This window comes from Anas platyrhynchos, chromosome Z, assembly GCF_047663525.1.
Source record: "Anas platyrhynchos isolate ZD024472 breed Pekin duck chromosome Z, IASCAAS_PekinDuck_T2T, whole genome shotgun sequence".
Taxonomy (NCBI): domain Eukaryota; kingdom Metazoa; phylum Chordata; class Aves; order Anseriformes; family Anatidae; genus Anas; species Anas platyrhynchos.
The window spans coordinates 62,169,312-62,191,629 of NC_092621.1; the positions used below are offsets into that span (position 1 = coordinate 62,169,312).

The 22,318-nt window shown below is 42.0% G+C and overlaps 1 long non-coding RNA gene across 1 annotated transcript; it reads left to right on the top strand.

The window, feature by feature from the left end:
• Positions 1-16,954: 16,954 nt before the first annotated feature.
• Positions 16,955-18,386, top strand: LOC140000624 (uncharacterized). The gene is made up of 3 exons (XR_011805692.1): positions 16,955-17,450; positions 17,988-18,111; positions 18,320-18,386. It is a non-coding gene; the product is annotated as an uncharacterized lncRNA (long non-coding RNA).
• Positions 18,387-22,318: the final 3,932 nt, after the last annotated feature.

The window sequence follows — 22,318 nt, forward strand, 5'->3', positions numbered from 1 at the left end:
GCACAGCTGCATGGAGTCCCAAATAGTTATTCTTCATATTTTAAAGGCAAGCTAAGTTGCTCTTTTATCACATATATAATTATCAGTCATTTCTGGGGATAAACAAATAAATAAATAAATAAATAAATAAATAAATAGGAATACTACTAAATATTACTAAAAAAAAAAAAAGTTTTCATGTGTCTATACCATGTCATCTCTTTTCTGTATGCACACCATATATTATGAAAACAGAATTTATGAATGCTAAATCTAGTAGTATTGCATAGGATCTGTGATTCTTGGAGTTGGACTTGATGATCCTTATGGGTCCCTTCCAACTCAGGGTATTCTATGATTCTATGATCCTTGCCTCTGCTTACAATATTTTTGTCTTACATATCGTATATCCAAATTACTGCATTACAGAGAAATACTAAAGGCATCAACAAGTTACAGAAGCTAACTTTTCAGAAAAAAATTGTTTTGATGGGGACATTTTTTTAAACATACGAATTTTCAAGCCTACTGAACATTGCAGCTTTGAAGTTTGTTTTCCCATAAATTTGCACAGGTAGAGCAAAGACTAGATTAAATTATATAAATAATGGCTGATAAATTGAGATAATTTTGGGGAGGAAAAAAAAACTATGCATATACTATAAATATATTATAAATATATATTATATATTTTGACAGAGAGAGATGGAAATATTTCTTTGTCACTCTTTTTTTTTTCTCAATCATTTGTTGTGTTTAGAGATTTCAAAAGTCTGATTAAATTTTGTAGGTGATAAATTAATAGGGACTGCACATTACCATGAACAAAGTCACCAAACAAATTGAAGGCAGTTAGCTGATTTACTACATGAATAATCTTGCATTCACATCAACATATAGGTAGGCTGGATGGTTTACAGCACAGTCTTTCTCTGTTGAAGTTTTTATCTGCAAACTACTTCAGTACTGCAGCACCATACAAAACATGAGAGCTCCAAGATAAAGAATGATAATCTCTTTTGCACAGTGTAATGGCTGATTTATACCTTATGATATTACACATCTTCATTTTAAAAATAAAATAAAAATAAAATAAATACAGAGAATATTCATACTATGTAACAACCTGTATGTCCCGTCTTTTGGAACTAAAACCACATCCTACCAGATAACTTTTCTATCAAGACCATAATGAGATAAACACATGGTAACTATCTTTCTTGAAACAAAGGCTTGATTTTTGCTGTTTTAGGTTACCTGCACAACAAGCAAACAAAAAACTAAACTTCAGAAGAACGTCGTAACTACTCAATTAACTCCATTTTATGCAAATAGCTTGGTGAACCGTACTGAACAGTAGCAATGAAACAGTGAATAGTTCCAGCTCATAATGAATGCCTTGACTAATTCACAGAATGTGTCAAGAAATATTGCCAGTATTCACCCCCCCTACAAATTTCTTCGTGCATGCACATCTGAAAAAGAGTACTAGAACTATAGAACATCCTGAGTTGGAAGGGAACTACAAGGATCACTAAGTCCAACTCCTGGCTCCACACAGGACCACCCAAAAACAAGACCTTGTGTCTGAGAGCTTTTTGCAAACACTTCTTGAACTCCAGCAGGCTCAGTGCCATAACCACTGCCCTATGGAGCCTGTCCCAGTGCTCAACCACTGATGCAGAACTTTTCTCTCTATCACCCAGCCTGACTCTCCCCTGTCCCAGCTCCATGCCATTCCCTCAGGTCCTGTCACTGTCCCCAGAGAGCAAAGCTCAGCGCCTGCCCCTCCGCTCCCCTCGTGAGGGAGCAGCAGGCCACCATGAGGCCTCCCCTCAGCCTGCTCTGCTCGGGGCTGAGCAAACCAAGGGACCTCAGCCACTCCTCATGCATCTTGCCCTCCAGACCCTTCACCATCTTGGTTGCCCTCCTGTGGAGGTGCCCAAACCTGCACCCAGTGCTTGAGGTGAGGCTGCACCAGTGCAGAGCAGAGCAGGACAATCCTTTCCTTCAACCAGCTGGCAGTGCTGTGCCTGATGCACTCCAGGGTATGTACGGCTGGCCTTCTGTCTGCCAGGGCTCACTGCTGGCTCATGTTTAATTTGCTGTTGAACAGAACTCCCCTTTCCATGGGGCTGCTCTCCAGCCTCTCACCACTCAGTCTGTACCTATAGCCAGGGTTGCCACATCCCAGGTGCAGAACATGGCACTTGCTCTTGTTAAACTACATGTGGTTGGTGATTGCTCACCCCTACAATTTTTCAATATGTCCCCGCAAGGCCAGTTGTCCACAAGGGAATCAATAGCTCCTCCTAATTTAGTGAGGTATGCAAACTCATTTAGTATGCATTTGAGTCCTGTGTCCTGTTCATTTACAAAAACACTGAAGTGTCACCAAAATGGAGCCCTAGGGAATATCACTAACACAAATATAATCCCATTTACTATAATCCTTTGATCTCAACCTGCCAGCCAATTGCTCACTTATTGCATTATATAGTCGTCTAGCTGTATGCTAGATATTTTGTCCATAAGGATATTGTGAGAAAAAAGAATCAAGAAACTTTGCTGAAATCCAAAAAGGCTTCCCTTGGTCAAGGGAAGTCTACCTTTAGATGGGTAACCTGGTCACAAAAATAAATCAAGTTAGTTAGACAGGATTTTTCCCATGTGAACCTGTGTTGGCTATGAACAAACACCGTGTTGTCTTTCACATGTTTTTCCCAAACAAACTCCTAAAATAATATTCTCCATAATTTTACCAGGCACTGACAAGCCTGTAATTACCAGGGTCTTACTTCTTACTCTTCTTGAAAACTGGGATAACATTTACCAGCTTCCAGTCAAATGAACCTCTCCAGATATTTTCAAGACCTTTGAAAAACAGTTGGGAAAGGCCTCACAGTGACATCAGCCAGCTCTCTCAGTACCCTGGGATGAATCTCATTGGGCCCCATAAACTTATATGCATCCAGATGGATCAGCAAATCCCCCACAAGTTTGGAGTTGACTGGGAGTCTGTCATTGCCACAGTCACAGTCCTCCAACTAAGGGCTCTGAGGGGCCCAGGGCCCATCATCAGTGTAAAACACAAAGGAAAAGAAACATTGAATGTCTCTGCTTGGTCTACATCCCTATTTGTGAGGTGAACAACCTCATTAGTTAATGAACCAATGCCATCTCTGGACCTTCTTTTGCTGTTAACGTAGTTTTAAAAGACTTTTTTGTTGTTGCACACAGTACTGGGCAGCTTCAATTCTAACTGAGCTTTGGTTGCACAGATTTTATCCCTGCAATAGCAAACAGCATGTCTGTAGTCATCCCATGTCACCTGACCTTGTTTGCAGTGTCCATACACTTTCCTTTTCTGTCTAAGTGGGTTATCAGAGCTCTAGTGAAATAAAGCCTTTATGTTTTCATGGCAGCCATGTGAAGTGCAATTCCAATTGCTGAATAGATTGAGGACCTTACATAACCATATTGAATTGTCCCTCACTATGAGATCACACATGCCAGAAAGTCTTGCTTCTGACAGGAAGAAGAAACTCCTTGCTCCCCTCTCCACCTGCCTCCCATCTCACATGGCCAAAATGAGGTCAGACACGGACTGTCCACAGCTCCCATATACGCAGCAGCAGAGGCACAGCATTGTGCTCTGCACCTGTACAGTTTTATGTGCTGTCTGAGCTACATGAGTCACACAAACTGCTATCCACAGGTCCTGATCTTTGTAAGATAACTGTTAGCTGTCTGGAGATGAGAAGGGCTCTTTTCTCTGTAGGCAATCTCTGTGCAGAGTATGTTCTCTTGGGCTAAAGTCTACGCCTCTCTCTGACTCAGAGAGAAGTTACATTGAAGGTGTTCAGCAACTCCCTAGCATCAAGCCCAAATTTAGAAAAATAGAGAGATTGGTTCTGCAGTGGTAGAACCATTGAAAGCTTTCTCACAACTGCAAAAGTTACAGCATTTAAAACCTGTGAGGAACAGCTGACTGAAAAAAAACTGCAAATTATAGTCAACAAGCCTTGGCATCATGTTGGCTTGGAAATTCCGCCTATATTCTAATCTTCTGAACAAGAATGACAATAGTATAATGATCTCTGGCTCTGCACATACTTAATTTTGTTTTCTCCCACTCTAGTCACAATGGGTCTTTCATTAAAAAAACAACAACAACAAAACCACACTTCACAGCCTACTTTAAAATATATTCAAGACTTCTGGTATTTTTCACAGAGATAAAAACAAAACAAGCAAACAAAAAAGGTAATTACTATTACATAATTACTAAGATTTCACCACTTACAAAAGAAATTGCTTCTCCACTCTTGCCTGCCCTAAATAATATCTAGCTCTCCATGTGAACTTCTGCATCCTCATTGCTTATTAACACCTTAGACCAAGGTTCTTGTTCTGTAAAATGAAATAACTTATTGTCTTGACACACCATGTTCATGGAGTCTTGTCTTTTTCTTCTTCTTAGAACAAGTTTCCTTCTGTAAAGCTGTGCAATGTTTCACTTATAACAAACTACAATGGAATGACTTAGCATGAAAAAGTACATAATTTTGTCATGTGAAAACAAAAACACAAACAACAGTTCAGTTTATGATAAAAAAAAAAAAAAAAAAAAAAAAAAAAAAAAAAAAAAAAAAAAAAACTTTTCTGAGCTTCTTCCATATCATTTCAAAGTAAGCATAAGGGTACTGCCAAATTTTCTATCCACTTTAACATATGCACTTAAGTCCTCCTCATCTTCCTGATGGTATATATGAGGTTCTGTTTAGTATTACAGAACTGGAATCAAGATGATTTGCCTTTCTAGTGTAGTATGTAGCTGCCAAGAGTGAGTCATCTTAATCACATGGCTTTTTAAGTGGCTAGTACTTGCTTTTTGTATTGAATAAATTAAGCCTTCTGCAATCCTGAGCTGCTTGGGCCTCTTTTTAACATAACTGTTTATCTTTCCCAGATCAGATAAAGATAATAGACAAATGCCTAGTTTCTGAGCTCACCAATATTTGTGTAAATCTGCAGCTTTGCATCTGAGTTTAGTGGAATTATTCCAGGGGCAAAGTGACATAAGCATATGAATAATATCCCTTGACTAGAAACAGTGCTTTCTCTGACACAGTTCTTTAACCTAGGCCTAAATTACTATTACTATTAGAAAGTAATTGACTGCTCGTCAATTACTGGTGCTTCTGCTTCTGCATATGTTGTTTCTTACAGATTCCTCAATCTCAGGGACAAGTGAGTGATGTGATACTCCCCTTTAGGGCTGCATGCAGTGGAGCAGTGATATACCTACACTGCAGTCAGAGGTTTTCCTGGGGATGATCTGAGCAGGCTTGGTAACTCTAACAGCAGCAGTGCAGGGTTTTGTATAATCTGTCCCCGCAAATAAATATTTGGGCAGCTCTGTTCTGCAGAGCTGCACACTGCTATGGCTATATTTTTGTGAACACTTGAATGGCCAAATTTAGCAGGACGTTTCAGCTGTGAGTGCAAGTGAAGGCCATATATTCCCCTACATGCAAAAGGAAAAGTACAAATTCAAAGCTTAGACCTAACCCACAACCCCCATCCAAAGCAAAGGATGTTTCTCTTTGTTCAGATTGAATATTATTAATAATTCTATTCTGGCCAGACTAATCTGGTAGATCTGTAGATCTGGTCTTCTTCAGCAGTCCTGAAGAAAGATCTTTCTTAACATTTTGCATCGGATTGATTTCTGTTTTGAAAATATTGATTTTCTCATTATCTAAAAGTGTAAGCATTACAGAGTGTTCTGTGGGCAGCAGTACTAACAAAGAGGGCTTTCTATGGATTTATATCCTCTGTTCTCTGCACCTTCCCACTGCAACACCCCCGCAAGTGAAGAAATATGACAAATCTGCAACCGTATGTGTGACCAATGGCTAATGGGCTGCCAAATAGAACATCTAAGGGCTGAGTTGTGCCTGTCTTTTTTTTTTTTTTTTTTTCTGAGTAAAGGTTTTTGCTTCTACAAAGACACCGATTTCCATTAGGTTTATTCATTCTAAGATTTCTTCTCCCCCTTAAATTAGTTGAAAATGTCCAAAAAGGTTTAATAACCATGGGAAGGACTGGCAGCCACACTGTCTGGTCACAAGGATTTAGCTCCCTCAGGAAACAGGCTAACAGGAAGATAATTGTAATAATAAGAAAGCAACTTACAAATATTCTTCCTCCTGAAAAAAACTTTTGGACAAAATTATAAATAATAATGGAGAAGTGATCAGATCTTTCACTTAAGCACAGGTATACACTGTTGTTTTTTTATATTCCATGCCCAGTTAAGAGAAACAGCTGTGAGAGTAAAGAACTTCTGGCAGTAGAGAAAGCCTAATAACCATCATTTGAAATGCAAAATCTCTAACAAGCATGTTTAAAGAAAACATATTGTTATATACATCTGTGATACCCAGACTCCGCGTTGTCTATGCCTGTATTCTAGCTTCTTGATTGTTCCAGCACCAGTTGTTTATTGTCTGCTTCTAGGGTGTCATTTCCCACGTACTACCACACCGCATAGAGTTTTCAGGTTTTGTTGGTCCTTGGAAGTATAACTAGCTTTAAATATTAAACAAAAGTGCAAAAGTGACAAGTCAGGTCTGACAGAGTAAATCTGTCATTCTTTCAAGTTCTCAGATGCAACTCAGGCATTGCACTCAACCTTTCTTTAGCTTTTAATGGCAGTCTTTCCTTGAAATAATTACATAAAAGCAAAGATTTTTTTTGCTAATTCCAAACATTCTTCCTCTAAATCATCAAAGCAAAAATCCCAGCAGGTTTACTGCATGTTACTTTTGATAAATTGGAGGGTTTTGTTGTTGTTGTTGCTTGGTTTTGTTTGTTCTGTTTTGTTTTGTTTTGTTTTGAAGTAATTAAGTGATAATATACTATCTCCCCTGTAGCCATATGCCAAGGAAGTTCCCTATGAAGAGCTATGGTGACAGCCCTTTTTTGGGAGTCGGACCGTCACACATTTGGGACATATACAGAACTATTCCCTTGGCTGCTTATGTTCCTGCCCATCTGCTGAGTGGCAAGGTGCCTGCTTGCAGGCTGACGTGTCAGTTTCAATAAAGCAGGAAAAGAAAAAAAAAAAAAAAAAGAAACAAAGAAAGAATGAAAAAAAAAAAAAACCTCCAGATTACGTAATATTTTCAACACTCATACTTCCACAAGGAATCCCTCCTCAGTCACAGCAATACCATATGTTTCTTTCACACAATACCTAGTGACTCTTGTGCCAAACTTCAGTGGTAGAAGAAAAGAGGACCATGAGTTCACAACTGCCAGGATGACAGACTGTGTAGCAGTGGAAACCTGAGAAGTCAACTTAGGCAACATGTGGTGTCCAAACATGTTACAAAGAAGCATAAATGGTATCTGTGACCAATAAAAGCACTAGTCTCTGAAGTGTATTAACTGCAATAGATATTCCAACTTGCCTACTCTAACTCTATGTTAATGTGTGTGTATATATAATATATATATAATATATAATGTGTATATATATATAATATATAATGTATATAATATATATAAATAAAAAAGTGAAACAAAAATTTTAATTTGTGTCTCTTAGACAAGTGTTTTGGGCATGCTGTTATTTATTACTCTCTGGAACACTCATATCAGTACGTCCATGTTCAAATGAAGCATATTTCTGACAAGCACAAATTTTGCACAGGATTTGACAGGCAAGCTGTATTCATCCCTGTTTGCATGTCATCATGATCATGATAACAAACATTCAGCAAGAGATATTTTTGCCCTTGTGCATGTACAGTGAAATCCTTTGTTTTCAAAGGACTCGTACAAGATGGCATTCAGTAAGCAGCTCCATGAAGAATGTACAAAAAAAAAAAAAAAAGGATTCAATGTATTTGCTTCAGTGGAGCTGATTCTTTGGTTAACAGGAGGAAAAGCTGGTTAATGCTTGTTTATCTTACCCTCCCTGAATCCTAAACCTAGGATTCTCAGTACAACAGTGAGCAGATCTGCTGAGACACAAAAGCCACTCCAGAGTAGCCCTATTCCTGAGACAGAGCTAAGTTCTTAAGTTGGGGTTAAATGTAATTCTGGGCAAAATACTATCTCAAAATGCCAACATCTGGTTGCCAGTTCAGAGGCAAGCTTCCAAATCAGCTGCATATATATTCTTGTTTATAACTAGACATTCAAAAAAAAAAAAAAAAAAAAGAGGTAGGTAATTACCTGTCAAGTTTGAAAACCTACATTTATTCCAGACATTTAGATAAGGACTTTGAACCTGACCAGGTAATAGTAGTGTTCGCCACTGGGGAGTCAGAATGAAAAAGCAAGCACACTCTTGTAAGCAAAGCCAGCACCAGTGATAAACAGGCCAATAGCACAGTAAAATACTGACATCTATGTATCAAAACCATTTCCATGTAGTTCAGAAGGCACTCTGAGGGACTTACAGATTCCATGCCCCTAACAAGTCTCCATGGGTCTTAATACATGCCGGTGCAGAATCAGGTCTTGGCTGACCAGGGCACAAATGCACAAAGGAAGCTCCATGATGCTGAGTGCAAGTGCAGTGATACCACACAACCCTTGGATTTGAAGCCTGTCTCTCTACCCTGCAAATGGAGAGTGAAATATTGTAGAATGGACATGAAAAAATAAATAAATAAATAAATAAATAAATAAATAAATAAATAAACAATATTTTAAGAAAGTACTACATATACTGGTCACTAAAAGACTACAAAACATCTTACTCTCCAGTGTTTACCCACGGAAGAAGGAATCGCAGCAAGGAGGCAGGCGTGATGGTATGAGGGACCTAGCCCTGCAGTTGATGCAGCTCAGCAATCAATGTGCGTGCCTGCATTGCAGCTGAGTACCTCCTCAGCAGTCCTTGAACACAAACATCTTTTGTAGAACAGACACCTGTGGCTATTCTGGACTAAGCTAATGCCAATGGTTCTTGAGGACAAGTGAAAACTTGCACCCTATTTTCCTGGTGAATAATGCTATGGGGGTTTTCATATGCACAGGGCAAGAATTATAAACCTATTTGTGTTTCAGTATGGATGAATACCACACTGTATAATTTATCATTTATAATTCATATGAATTTATAATTCATAGCTCATAATTGCTCTTAGTGAGTGGGACAAATATTGTAAATTAATACTGACATTTTTCTTATTGCAGCCTGAAAGGATCTTCTAGTCTCTAATTTCCTAATTAAACAGGATGTGCAATCACAAGATGAAAGAAAAGCTCTGATTATCTTAGGCTATGTCTAACCATCACATTTTTCCAGTGAAACTACAATGGTGAGGATTAATGGGCAGAGTTAATGTAAAATAGTGTTAATGGTACGTTTTACCTCAAACAGATAACATTATATCTGAACTATTGCACAGTCTCACAGCTGAGTGTTTCATTCTGTGAATTACGCACTGATACTGTTTAAAAAATAAAAAATAGAAATCTCCTGAGACTATACATCCTACTCAGAAAGAACATATTAAAATAGACTGAAACACCCAAAAGATCAATGGTCATCAAAGACTATTATATGCGTTCATTGGGGAAGAAGGGAAAGGAGAAAGAAGGGAGAAAAAATGAATGGGTTAAACTGATGTCAAGTATTGTGGGCTTTTTGCAGCACACAAAGGGAATTTATTTGGCCTGCAGCTTCCTTTCAGCTGCTCTCTCCTGAGGGCTCAGTGAAAGTCACAAGATGCACAGATTGTTATGGTGGCTGCACCCTGCACCTCACTGCCTCCTTTTGAAAGATCCTTCATGAAATGCCACAGATTTATTCCAAATTTCTAGGAATTGTCAGATCTTCCATGTAAGCAGAGAACTGTAGTATATGCACAACTGTTTCTTCTGGTCAGGAGCTGGGAACTGAAGCTCATTTTTACATCTAGATAAAAAACCACTGTCCAATGACTAGAAAAAATGGCCACTTTTGTATCAGGCAAACATAGGTATGAATCAAAATTTTCTGGATTTGAAAGGGCATCATTTCTCCCCTTATTTGTCAAAATTAAGCAACGGCTAAGCAGATCAAGACTAGGACCTTCTAGCAGAGACACATCAGGACCAGACATGTAAATGCCAGAACACTGCTGGAAGGGCAAGATGCAGACGGCAGCTCTTGCTGTAATGATATGCCAGCATCCTTTTCAGGCCAAGAAATGCTGGCAGTGTGGCAAGTGCAGAGGGAATTGTGACAACATCTTAAACGTGTACAGAACCAAGAGGCAGAATTGCTGATGCATGCATGCATTGCTCCGCAGTACAAGCATGGGCTCCCTTCAGCAAAGCCGGAGGAGCTGTCTGAATTATGGAGATGTGGTTATGGAGCCACATTTGCTAACAAAACCTACTGGTATTTGAGAGCACAGATGCCCTCTCCTTATTATCTGGACAAGAATAAACAAGCCGAACAATAAAACTGGGGTCAATTCCACTCCTCAGTTTTTACTAGAAAGAAAAGTGATGACCAGGGGTGGGAAGAAACAGACTGGTGGCCTTGGACCCATCCAAGCAGCTGTGCTAACAGGACACACCCTGAAAAAAGTGAAGATATTGTAATCTTTCTCAGTGTTGTTCTGCCCATTTCTACAGGGTAAAAAGAATAACTTTATTCCAAGAAAACAGTATTCCAAGAAAACAGAGAGGAGGAAAAAAAAAAAGTAAAATAAAATCTAAAAGCTATACTTCAAGGCACACAATGACAAATGAACTGAACACCCTACTAGTAGCTAGCATGAGCTTTACCACTATGGAAAGTGCCATAATGCAGCTGACCACCTGTGACAAGAAGAAATTTACTTTCACAAACCGCACAAAAAAGATACCATCACTACCACTACAAGGTAGTAATTTAGAGAAACAAGTGGCTGCTATATTTACACTGCCCACCTTGACTGAGCTTCTCAAAAACAACAGTTCAAAGACATTACAATGCTGGCAAAGATAAGTGGGTGGGTGTTTATGTTAACCAATGTTTTGAAAATAAAATCTATTTCCAGAACATGCAAATGTATCAGGCATTAGACTAGACTTCTCCAAAACAAGGGCAGTGTATATACCATATACAGAGAGAGTGCGCGCTAATGCACACACAAAACATCTTGCTCTGAAATGAGTCAGTCCTCCTACGCAAAAGTTAACGATCCTTTGGCTTCACAAAGACCACTTTCTTGCAACGAAAAGGCGGTGCAGGTGTGCCTAGCAGCTCTGCAGAGTTCACACCAGGCTGCCAGGCAGAGCTGCAGACTCTACCCACCCACAGAAATGTAAATGGATCCTGTGTCAGGGGTGCTCAGAATACCTGAAATCTGGTTTACTAAATAGTTTGCCTAAACCTTGATTGGGTACTTGTCACATTTTCAGTCTTAGAAGTCAATGAATGTATCCATATCACAAAGAGAATCACACACTTGGTCAAAATCAGCTTTTCCTCAAGGATAACCTAGTTCACTGTCTTGTTCATAGTAAAAGAAAACCCAGAACAGGAAGGAAAAAACCTTCACCCTGAGGAAACAAGCTCCAATTGCAATCCACCAGATGAATACTTGTGATACACAGAGTCAACAGAAATGTCTGAAAGAAAAGAAAAATCACATATTAGACATTTTTTTTAAAGCACCAGTATTTTACTGGGTTTTACAATTAAACACAGTTATTCAGGCTACCAGTAGATGCTGAGAGGAACTTTAGAACAGCCTGTGCAAGCTAGCTGAACAGACAATACCATGGCAAACACACTCAGTAGCAACAAATAAAAAGTAAAGTACATAGGACAAAAAGCTTTGTGGCTCAGAGTGCTAAACTATTTCCAATGAATAGAATCAGTTCTGAAGGAAAACTGACATTTCACTGAAGCCCTGTGAAGACCTTATTCAATGAAGAGGTACTGGAAGGGAGAGAAGGAAAGGAGGGAGGTATTGTAAGTACATAAATGAAGTGAAGATGGGACAATAAGAAAAATACAGCAGTGCTTCTGTAGAAATCAGTAGTGCAGTCGCAGCTGGAATTCTGTATGTCAGTAGCAGGCATTCCACCTCAAAACAGTTGGAATTATTTCCTAATAAGCTTGGGAAAACACAGTAAGAGTAATGTAGGGAGCCAGAAAAATATGACTGCTTCTCTCCTGTGAAAAATGGTAAAACTGGTAATATGTAATATAATGAAGGCACAAATCCTGGGAACTTATTTGTTCTGGCTCCTAATGCAAGAACATTCAACTGCAATATCAAGTGAGAAATTGAGATCAAACAAAATATTTAATCAGTGAAACTGCAAATAAACTGTGACATGTGGCAGTAAAAGGCCCACGGAGACAAGAGCTTAGCAAGATTTGGCCATTTATTTGGCTCTCAGAAATGCCTGGAATGTTGCTAACTGATGCCTAAAACCTTTTAAAAGATAGAGTAAGAGTCATACTTCTATGTTTAGACATTTAGCAGTCTCACCATCCATAGATACCTTCACTTTGACCTATTGCCAGCTTCATGCCCTTATTCACTCCCCTAATTCATCTGGTACCGCCAAAAGACAGGGTATGTTGCTAGATAGTTCACTGCCCTGCTTAAGTAAAGCCTATATGACCCTATCAACTAGCAGAAACTTGGCGATATTGTTCTCACAGCATTCTTGGCGTTACACTGACCTCTGGTGGATTCCAGGAGGAAAAAAATATATATTAAAAAAAAAAAAAAAAAAAAAAAAAAAAAAAAAAAAAAAAGTAAAGAAGGTGCCAAAAAGCTAAGGAAATCACACCCTGCAACTTTGATGGGAACTCAGTGAAGGCACACAGAAAACCTGGCTCTAGAAGTGTTTCACATCACTCAAGACAACGGGGTAGAAGCAATATTACACGGATGACTCACTGCTCACACAGCATTTCAGAGATATTTCAGCTTCTACTCACAATTCTCCCTTGAGAAACATTCTCTCATTATCAGCTTGTGTAGGATTTCCTACAACAACATTACTAAAATATCATGTACACAGCAGTCCTGTATTCTGTGTAAGGGAAAGCAAAGCCTATCTGTAGGCTCTCTCTGCATGGCACCAAAACTAAACCTGGCATGTTAAACTGTAACTTTTCTTGGCTCTTCAAAGGTTATAGTTACATTTTTGTTTATTTTATGTCATTGTACTACACATTTTAACTGTTCCCAAAGCCAAATCACTTCTTTTTAGAAGTCCTGACAGTTTCAGTGACCTGTTTAATGGCATGTAGCTACAAATACTGTCACTGGCAAAACTAATGGAGCAGTACATTAAGGTTGGGAACAGGAACAAGAGGCCACAAGCCAGGAAGGGCAGGAACTGGTTTTCCTGCTGAAGAAAATCCAGTGGGGAATTATACCCTTACAGGTTAGTGTTGGAATTCACTCAGGAAAACTAAGGACACACCTAGAAAGTGTGGGAAAAAAAATCAAGATGTTTAATACAGTTTCAGATTTTGACTGCTCATCAGTGTCCTCAGAAATCAATGACTACTGAAAGGGCTGAGGAACCAGAACTGCTTCTACAGCATCATCCCTGGACAGACTGAATGTTCAATTGGGTCAGATAATTGACTTCATTCACGTTTGCATGCAGTGTTAAATTTCTAAGAAACTAATGTAATTTGACAATGATACGATCTCTCCAGGATAGGGAAAAAAGTCCTCATCTGAGAATATCAGTTGCCAGCTGTCGAACTGTGTCTTGAAAATAGGAAATAAGAGTGGATGAAGGGAGTATTCCTGCTGTGCAGTACTTAATCAAACTAAAGTTAATGCCATAGAAGCCTGAAGAGGCTCTTTCAATGCTATCTTTTCAGAAAAACTCTCAAGTCTAACACATACTTCAGTGACATAGTAAAGGCCTTTGGAGCATGCTAGAAAAGTGTTCAACAACATCCAAACAGAGAGGGAAAACCTCAGTGTGGGTAGCTGATGAGGTTCACTTCAGCATGGAGCTAAGCAGCTCACTGGAACTGGGAGATACAACTTCAACATGTACTGCTTAGAGACACAGGTACCTTGCCACTGGAAAATCTCAGTGCCTCTCACAAGTTGTCTTTATGGATCTCAAAGAAAATTGTGGAAAAGTATACATCCCTGACTGTAGACATTGCCACCATTCCCTCCCATGCTTTCCTCACTTGGCAGGATGACAAGTATTGCATGCAACACTAATCAATTTTTGCTCTACACAGAGCATGCTTTTCCACAAAACCTTTAGGAACTTAGTATTTCTATATCCCTTTGACAAATTCAGCTGAAACCAGCTTAAAAATATCACCAACTGACACAAAGCAAAATCATTTCAGTGATTAAATCATTAATCACATCTTCAGGAAACCAAGCAGAAACTAATGCCTTGTTATTAATTTAACTTTAACACAGAGCTGCCACATTCTACTCTTCCTGTCTGTTATCTTCAAGATCCTCTTATCAAACATCTGTTCTCCACGTTTTTCCTGAAGGAGCCAAAAAGACTGAGTTTCTCAACAGATAATCTTTTCTATCTTAATCACTACAGGGTCAAATTCTCCCTTTGGCCCTGTGGCTAGGTAGATAGATTGGAATACTGCAGTCACTGCATGCTGCAGGTCAGTGGTTTAGCTCAAATTCCACATAAACAGCCATGTAAGCTAGGACAGAGCGTTGTGTCAGAGCAGCTAATTCATTTCTGTTAACCATGCTACATGTGCAGCAATCTGTGGCAGAACAATGAGGCTGATTGATGGGATGACAACATTTTAACCTGCCACGGCATGATTCACAAGCACCTTCACCACACCAAAGCCACTAGATAAAATGTGGTAGCAAGGTAGCTGTTTCCACCTCAAGAGGGTATTTTTAGCCACTAGATAACTAATTGTTATAATTACACCCTCAAGCTAGCACATCCTGGTTTCATGGAGACAATTGTAACAGAGGCAACAATCATGGATTCAGAGATTAGGAATTCTGATCTACTATGAACATCTGGAATAGAGGCTACCAAAGTGCCTGCCATTGTCTTTTGAACGGCATTGCCATTTTCAGAAAGAAAGAAGAAAAAAAAAAAGAAAAAGTCATATCCCTGCTTACACAGCAATGCAGAATTCCTACCAGTCATTTATAAACTGTCCTACTGGTTATGCTTGCTATCTTGCAAGTTGTCCAGTAAGGAGAAGAACTGGCAAGATTTGAATGGAATATGTGATTAATGTCCCTAACCCATGTTCACCATATGAAAATCACTCTAGTCATTTTTTTCTTATTTTTTCTGGTTGATTCACTAACAGCTACAGGGGACACACAAAATAAACATGTATTTTGTATAACCACAGCTTTAATAGTTGGAATACTTTCTGTATTGCATTTATATGTCAAGGTTTTGGTAGCAGGGGGCTGCAGGGGAGGCCTCTGTGAGCAGAGCCCAGCAGCTGCCCTATTTTGAGAGAGGGAGTTAGGAGAATCTTATCAAGTAGCAATAGAGCGCTGACAGCATTAAATTAGGATGCTATTTAGTCTCTTTGTTAACTATGGAGTGTTGTGCAAATTAACTAAATCAAGAAGCCTTGGGCCCCTTACCAAGGTCCATCTCATAATAAGTGTGAGCCTCTCTTAAGAAACTGACAGAAACTGGTCCTGCAGATGGACAAGAGCCAAGGAGCAACTGAGTCTGCACAAAGACAAGAGGTCAACTGGTGGTGACGAGGAAGAGTCATCAATCTTCATCCCCACGACCCCCGACAACCATCAGCAGGAGACACTGCACAAGTGCAGATGTGAGTAGTTTATGGAACTGACTCCTTGGAACTAATTTTAATACGAAGCAGGGACAGGTTATGAACATGTACAGGCATATTGTGAAACTTCATGCATATGTAACTCTTTCCTGCATGTAACCAAGGAAAGCTGCCGCATCAGGTGTGAACGACTTTGGCAGGACTACCCCCCCCCCCCCCCCCCCCCCCCCCCCCCCCGTGCTGCCCAGTGCTGAATAAACACACCTACTGTACAGTCCTACTGACTGTGGAGTCAGCTTTCTGCTAGTCAATGTCAGAGCAGAGCCAGCTCCCGCTGCTCCAAAAGGACCTGCTGCTGGCCAGAGCTGAGCCAGTGAGCGATGCTGGGTGGGCCTCTGGGAGAGCAGAGGTAAAAAAGGGAAAAATACTGCTGTGCTACAGCAGCTGGGAGAGGGGGGTGAGAAGCAGCCTGCAGCCCCCAGGTGAGTGCAGCAGGAGGGCAGGAGGTGCTGCAGGCAGGCAGCAGCAGTTCCCCTGCGGGCTGTGCAGGGAGAGGCCCCTGGTGGAGCAGGCTGTCCCCCTGCAGCCCATGGGTCCCCCATGGAGCAGATCTCCACGCTGCAGCCCCCCCATGGGTGGAGGAGTCCCCGCTGGAGCAGGTGGATGTGGCCTGGAGGAGGCTGCGGCCCATGGAGAGCCCCCGCAGGAGCAGGCCCCGGGCCGGAGCTGCAGCCCGTGGAGAGGAGCCCACGTGGAGCAGGGGCAGAGAGGGACCGAGAAGGAGTGGTGGAGATGAAGTGCTACAGACTGACCACAACCCCCAGTCCAGTCCCCCTGTTCCCCTGCGCTGCACGGGGGGAGGAGCTGGAAGAGCTCAGATGGGGGGAAGGAAGGTGGTTTTGGTTTCTTTCCTTTGGTTCTCACTTGTCTAGCCTGGTGGTAGTAGTAGTTAGGCCGGAAATCTTCCTGTCTCCCTATGCTGAGTCTGCTTTGCCCATCACGATCCTTGTTGAGCGATCTCCCTGTCCTTGTCTCAACCCTTGAGCCCTTTGCATCGTATTTTCTCTCCCTTTCTCTTTGAGGAGGGGGAGGGAGAGAGTGGCCGTGATGGAGCTCGGCTGCCCACCCACCGAAAAGCACTGCAGCTGCAAAGTACTGGAAAAGTTTTCAGAAGCAACAAGGTGTTTAACAAGGAAATGTAGAGTTTCCTTTTTCAGGCTTCCTAAATAATTGGGCTTATTTCATATTCCCAACTCGGAGGAGGAGAATTGTTGATTTCACCTTCTTTTTTCTTCCTTGGAAATCAAAGGTGAACAGCTCTAAAAGTAAGGGGAACGTATCAGAAGCAAGCTTTTTTTGGCTTGTAATCCTTTCTTAAGGAAAAGATTTATCACACACCTTCCCCAGATGTAGGGGGGCAGAGAATAATTTTGGAACTACTCCAATTAAAGTCAGCTTGGGGAGAGTGGTACTTCTCTACTTGTTTCTGAGACATTCGCATTAGCAACAGAGAGTGTTGTGTTGCCGCTGCCAGGGGCCTACGGTGATGACTTCAGAAACAGAATTGAATGATGTCACTGTGACACCTTGGGAACAGCTGCCTCTGAGCAAGTTGAGCGAGGAGGGACAGAGAAGTGTGCTGGATGAAACCACGTGAGGACTTGTGGATCCCACGTGGAGGTGCATCGAGAGGGCCCACCCTTCTGTAAGTGTTTGGATGCTTCCTTTTAGTCTTCTGTAGTTTGTGTCAAGTCCTTTCACAAGCATGAAGTTTGGTACTTTGGCTCAGTGATGTAGCTGCACAGAGTGACAGGTGCAACATGTGGCTGAGGGCCTCTGCACATTCTCTCTTTCCCACACACGATCAAGAAAGAAGGGTAGACAAATAAGAGTGTGCTGTGGTCCTGCCATAGACCTCAAGTACTACAGCATAAACAAGAGACTTAAAAGTAGCCCATCACATTAAACTTCAGGACAGCAATGCACTTCATCAGCTGGTCTGGCCTGTTGAGTGGAGTGTCTCAGGATGGAGTGTATGAAGATGCACTCCATCTGCTTTCAGATTAGCACTTGCAGTGAGCAAGCTGCCTGGCCTTAACATTTTTCATTTCATTTTTCACCCGACTTTTGCTGGTTCTTCTTGGTCTAGAAAAAAAAAAAAAAAAAAAAAAAAAAAAAAAGTGAGCTCAGATCAAAATAGAAGGATTTCCTTTTCATTAATTCCATGTTCTTAACTTGACAGATTTGGTTATTGACGTAGAAGGGACGTATCTGGCCTGACTGCAACACCCATGCTCGCAGTGTGGACAGTTCTCATAAAGGTGATTCAGGGTAGTTTCTGGAAACGAAGACATCAGATGGCAAAGGTAATCTCCAAAATCTTTTTTTATTTTTTTTTTTTGTGCTAATGCAGGAAAGGCAAGTAAGAGTAGAAGAGTCCAGATAGTGTAAGAAGCAGCAGCTGTGAAGGAAACTTCCTTCTGGCTGATATGGCTCCACATCTAGTTGTGGAGGTCATAGTGCAGGTGGAAGCATGTTCTCGTCCAAATACTTAGCTCTCTGTTTTCACAACAGGTCTAGCAGCAGAATGTCTTTGAAACAACTGTGCCTATGACCAAGTTCATGCATCGTGGTAGACAAGGTAAAAGCTCTGGACAAGCAAAGGGGAGGGATGGATGGGCAGGCAATACGATCACTTCAATCTTATCTCGCTAAGAAACCTTACTGAGAAAACAAAACAGAACAGAACAAAACAGAACAGAACAAAACAGAACAGAACAAATGAAACAAACAGCTAGCTTGCTGGAGACAATGTCTGGGAAACAGTGAAAACACTTGCAGACAAAAACATATCCAAGGACTAACACTTTGAGCTTGATTCTAAACCAACATCCTCAACTCAAACTCTTGTTTATGTTCATTACAGACTGGTAGAATAACATGTCACATTTGATGACTTTGCAGCATAGATGTCAGGAATGCAGCTTGGGATCACCTGCTTCTACTTAGAGTTCAGTCTGGAGGAATGAGCAAGTAATTGTTCCTGGGCTGACGGAAATCTGTTCTAAAGTCTGTTTTCTAACACTCTTCTAGATGCTTCTCTGTCCATCGCTCTGAGCTGCCAACTCTGGTGCAAGTGTGCAGTTGTGGCAAGAGGGATTTCCTAGTCCTGATTTGACCTGGTGGACACCAACTTTCCTAGTCAATTGCCGATGGTGCTGAGGAGGCAGCAGTATCAAAGCCCTTGTTGATGAAGATAGAACAAGTTTGGGGAGGCTTTGGCATTTCTGCACAATGCTGCTTCCTGATCGTGACCCAAGACGCAGATTCTGAACTAGGCAAAGTAAGCTAGAGTAAGCTAGACTGCATGTCCTGGTCATTTTCTTTTCTTTCTTTATTTTTCATTCGTCGCTTGTAAGAAAATCTAAATCTTTCAACCATTTGTTTGAAAACACACTTTTATGGAAATGATTGTGGGTGTGCTCCTTAACCTTGTTTGGAACCTGTTTAACCTCGCTTCAGTTAGAGGAGACCTGTGCTCAAATTTATGCTTACCATGATCAAGTGGCATCCTTTTTCCTTTTGGTATTCTTGACTTTGGCACTTGCAAGTGAGGTTGAAAAGAGTTCTCAGGATGATTCTTCTTTTCCTTTGCAGTATCCCAAACTCCAGATTACATCTGATCTTCATCTCTGATCTGAAAAGCTTCGCAGGCCAAAAGAGAATTGAGATGAGGAGTGAAATACAGAATGCTGGTGAATATTTCCAGTTCCCACCCGTAAGTTTTGTGAGAGAAGCAGGTGCGTTGCTGTAGTGGTAGGAAGTCAATAAGATAACGATCGTGCCCTTGAAGGCGAGTAATGGTATAAAGATGAAGAATGCAAGGCCCTGCTTAAAGACAGTCTTTAGGCTGCTTCTGGATCAGCAGTTTGTTTGGTTCTTGCACAGCCTCATCTCCACTTGCTTAGAAGCTGTGAAGATGGGAAGAACACTTGGTGTTTTTCATCCACTCTCAACCTCATCTCCATTTCCTCCGAAGCTGTGAATATTGGAAGTACACTTGGTTCTTCCAATGATGTGAAGAGCCAAGTGTCTTGGGTCTTCCATCAACTCAGAGATATCAAGAGAATAAGGTATTTGCTTGATAGGACAGTACTTAATTTAGGTATTTATGAAGTGAAGAAGAACACTGAAACCAGCCAAAGCCGTATCAGACATGGTAAGGCCATGCTTCTGTTAGGAAGTAATTCAGAGTGCTTCCATGGTGTACTTTGGACAGATGAACTCTGGTCCTCTGGACTAAGCACCCCCAAGGGACAATTCTCTGAAAAATCTCTCGGAATGATCTGTCCTTATCTCTTCCACTGTAGTCTCCATTAGGAAAGGATAAATATTCATTGCCCATATGGAAAGGAGCTCCTCATGTAGTTGTTTCTAACCAAAATCTCCTTCTTGTGTTCTGTTGACAGAAACCACTTGGCGAGCCAAGCCAAATCACCGAAAATGGAAGTAGTGGAACTACTTCCAAACCGTGCTGCTACTTCTAAACCAAACTGCAGTGTAGGTGGGGACAGAGCAAGGGGACACAACCCAGCCAGGGCGAAATTGAAAGTCACCTGTCTGAGCCGCGGAAGGAAGTCAGCGTTTCCCAGTTTGAGACTGTTCCCTGACTGGTCCCACAGCAGCTGGAACGCTTCCGATTGCTGCTGATGGATTCCCATGGATCAGCCAGTGACACAAGCTGCCAGAGCGACTGAAGCGATGTGGAGTTACGCTTCTCCCCCTTCTGCGTTCAGATCCGTGAAAGGAAGGAGAAGAGGGGAGAAGAAGAGGGGAGAAGAGAAGAGAGGGGGAAAGAAAAGGACAAGAAGGGAGGGAAGGGGAGGGAAGGGGAGGGAATGGGAGGGAAGGGGAGGGAATGGGAGGGGAGGGCAGGGCAGGGCAGGGCAGGGGCATGTAGGGCATTGTAGGGGAGAGTAGGCTAGTGTAGGATAGTGTTGGGATAGTGTAGGATAGTGAGGGGAGTGTAGGGGAGGGGAGTGTAGGGGAGGATAGTGTAGGGAGGGGAGTGCAGGGGAGATGAGCATAGAGGAGGGGAGTGCAGGGGAGTGTAGTGTAGGGGGGTTTGGGGGAGTGTAGTGTAGGGGAATGTAGGGGAGGGGAGTTTAGGGGAATGTAGGGGAGGGGAGTTTAGGGGAGTGTAGGGGAGGGGAGTGTAGCGGAGGATAGTGTAGGGAGGGGAGTGTAGAGGAGGGAAGTGTAGAGGAGCATAGGGGAGTGTAGTGTAGGGGAGTTTAGGGGAGGGGAGTTTAGGGGAGTTTAGGGGAGTTTAGGGGAGGGGAGTTTAGGGGAGGGGAGTTTAGGGGAGTTTAGGGGAGGGGAGTTTAGGGGAGGGGAGTTTAGGGGAGTTTAGGGGAGGGGAGTTTAGGGGAGGGGAGTTTAGGGGAGGGGAGTTTAGGGGAGTTTAGGGGAGGGGAGTTTAGGGGAGTTTAGGGGAGTTTAGGGGAGGGGAGTTTAGGAGAGTTTAGGGGAGGGGAGGGGAGTTTAGGGGAGGGGAGTTTAGGGGAGGGGAGGGGAGTTTAGGGGAGTTTAGGGGAGTTTAGGGGAGTTTAGGGGAGGGGAGTTTAGGGGAGGGGAGTTTAGGGGAGGGGAGGGGAGTTTAGGGGAGGGGAGTTTAGGGGAGGGGAGCTTAGGGGAGGGGAGGGGAGTTTAGGGGAGGGGAGTTTAGGGGAGGGGAGGGGAGTTTAGGGGAGGGGAGTTTAGGGGAGTTTAGGGGAGTTTAGGGGAGGGAAGGGGAGTTTAGGGGAGGGGAGGGAAGGGGAGGGGAGGGGAGGGGGTGGGTATTGGTGGGAAGTAAGGAATGGGCCAGGGAGGGAATGGGAGGGGAGGGGAGTGCTACCCTAAATAAAATGGCCAAAGAAGTGACATTTTGGATCTGGAGCCAAATATGTATGTTGCCATTCATTCCACAACGCGATTCATCACAGCAATCTGCGTTTTGCACAGTGCCATTAAGGGTTTGGCATGCACAGAGGTGACTGAGTATTTTCAGAACTAACTTTCCTTCCTAACTGATTGGAGACTTTTGCTGGTGTTATAAATGGCTCAGTCTTCCAAAGAGGGCAAGAATCAAAGTTTCCAATGTATGAAAGGAACGCATTTCCCTTCAAGCTCTCTATTGACACGAATTGCTAAAACCTTCCTCACACTGGAATGCAAAAGATCAGGTGATTGGTTAACGTAGGGTTGGCAGCTGAGCAGGGGAAACATCTTCAAAACTTCCAAATATTTCCCCTATGCAGAACTCCAACTCCTTCTTCTCTGCTCTCTGGTTGTGAAAGTTTCTGTCACCTGCTCAGGAAGCAGAAGCAGTCAAATGGGATTTCGAGTGATCCAGCTACAGCATCAGTGCCAGTGAGAGGAAGCAATCAATTCCCAGGTAGTCCAGGGTTTGAAGAGAGTTTAAGCAGCTTTCCAAGGAACATGTCCAAGTGCAAAGCAACCAATTGATCTGACTGTCCAGTGAAAGAAAAGGAAGTGCAGAGCAGCAAATGCTTGAGAGAGGGAAACCTT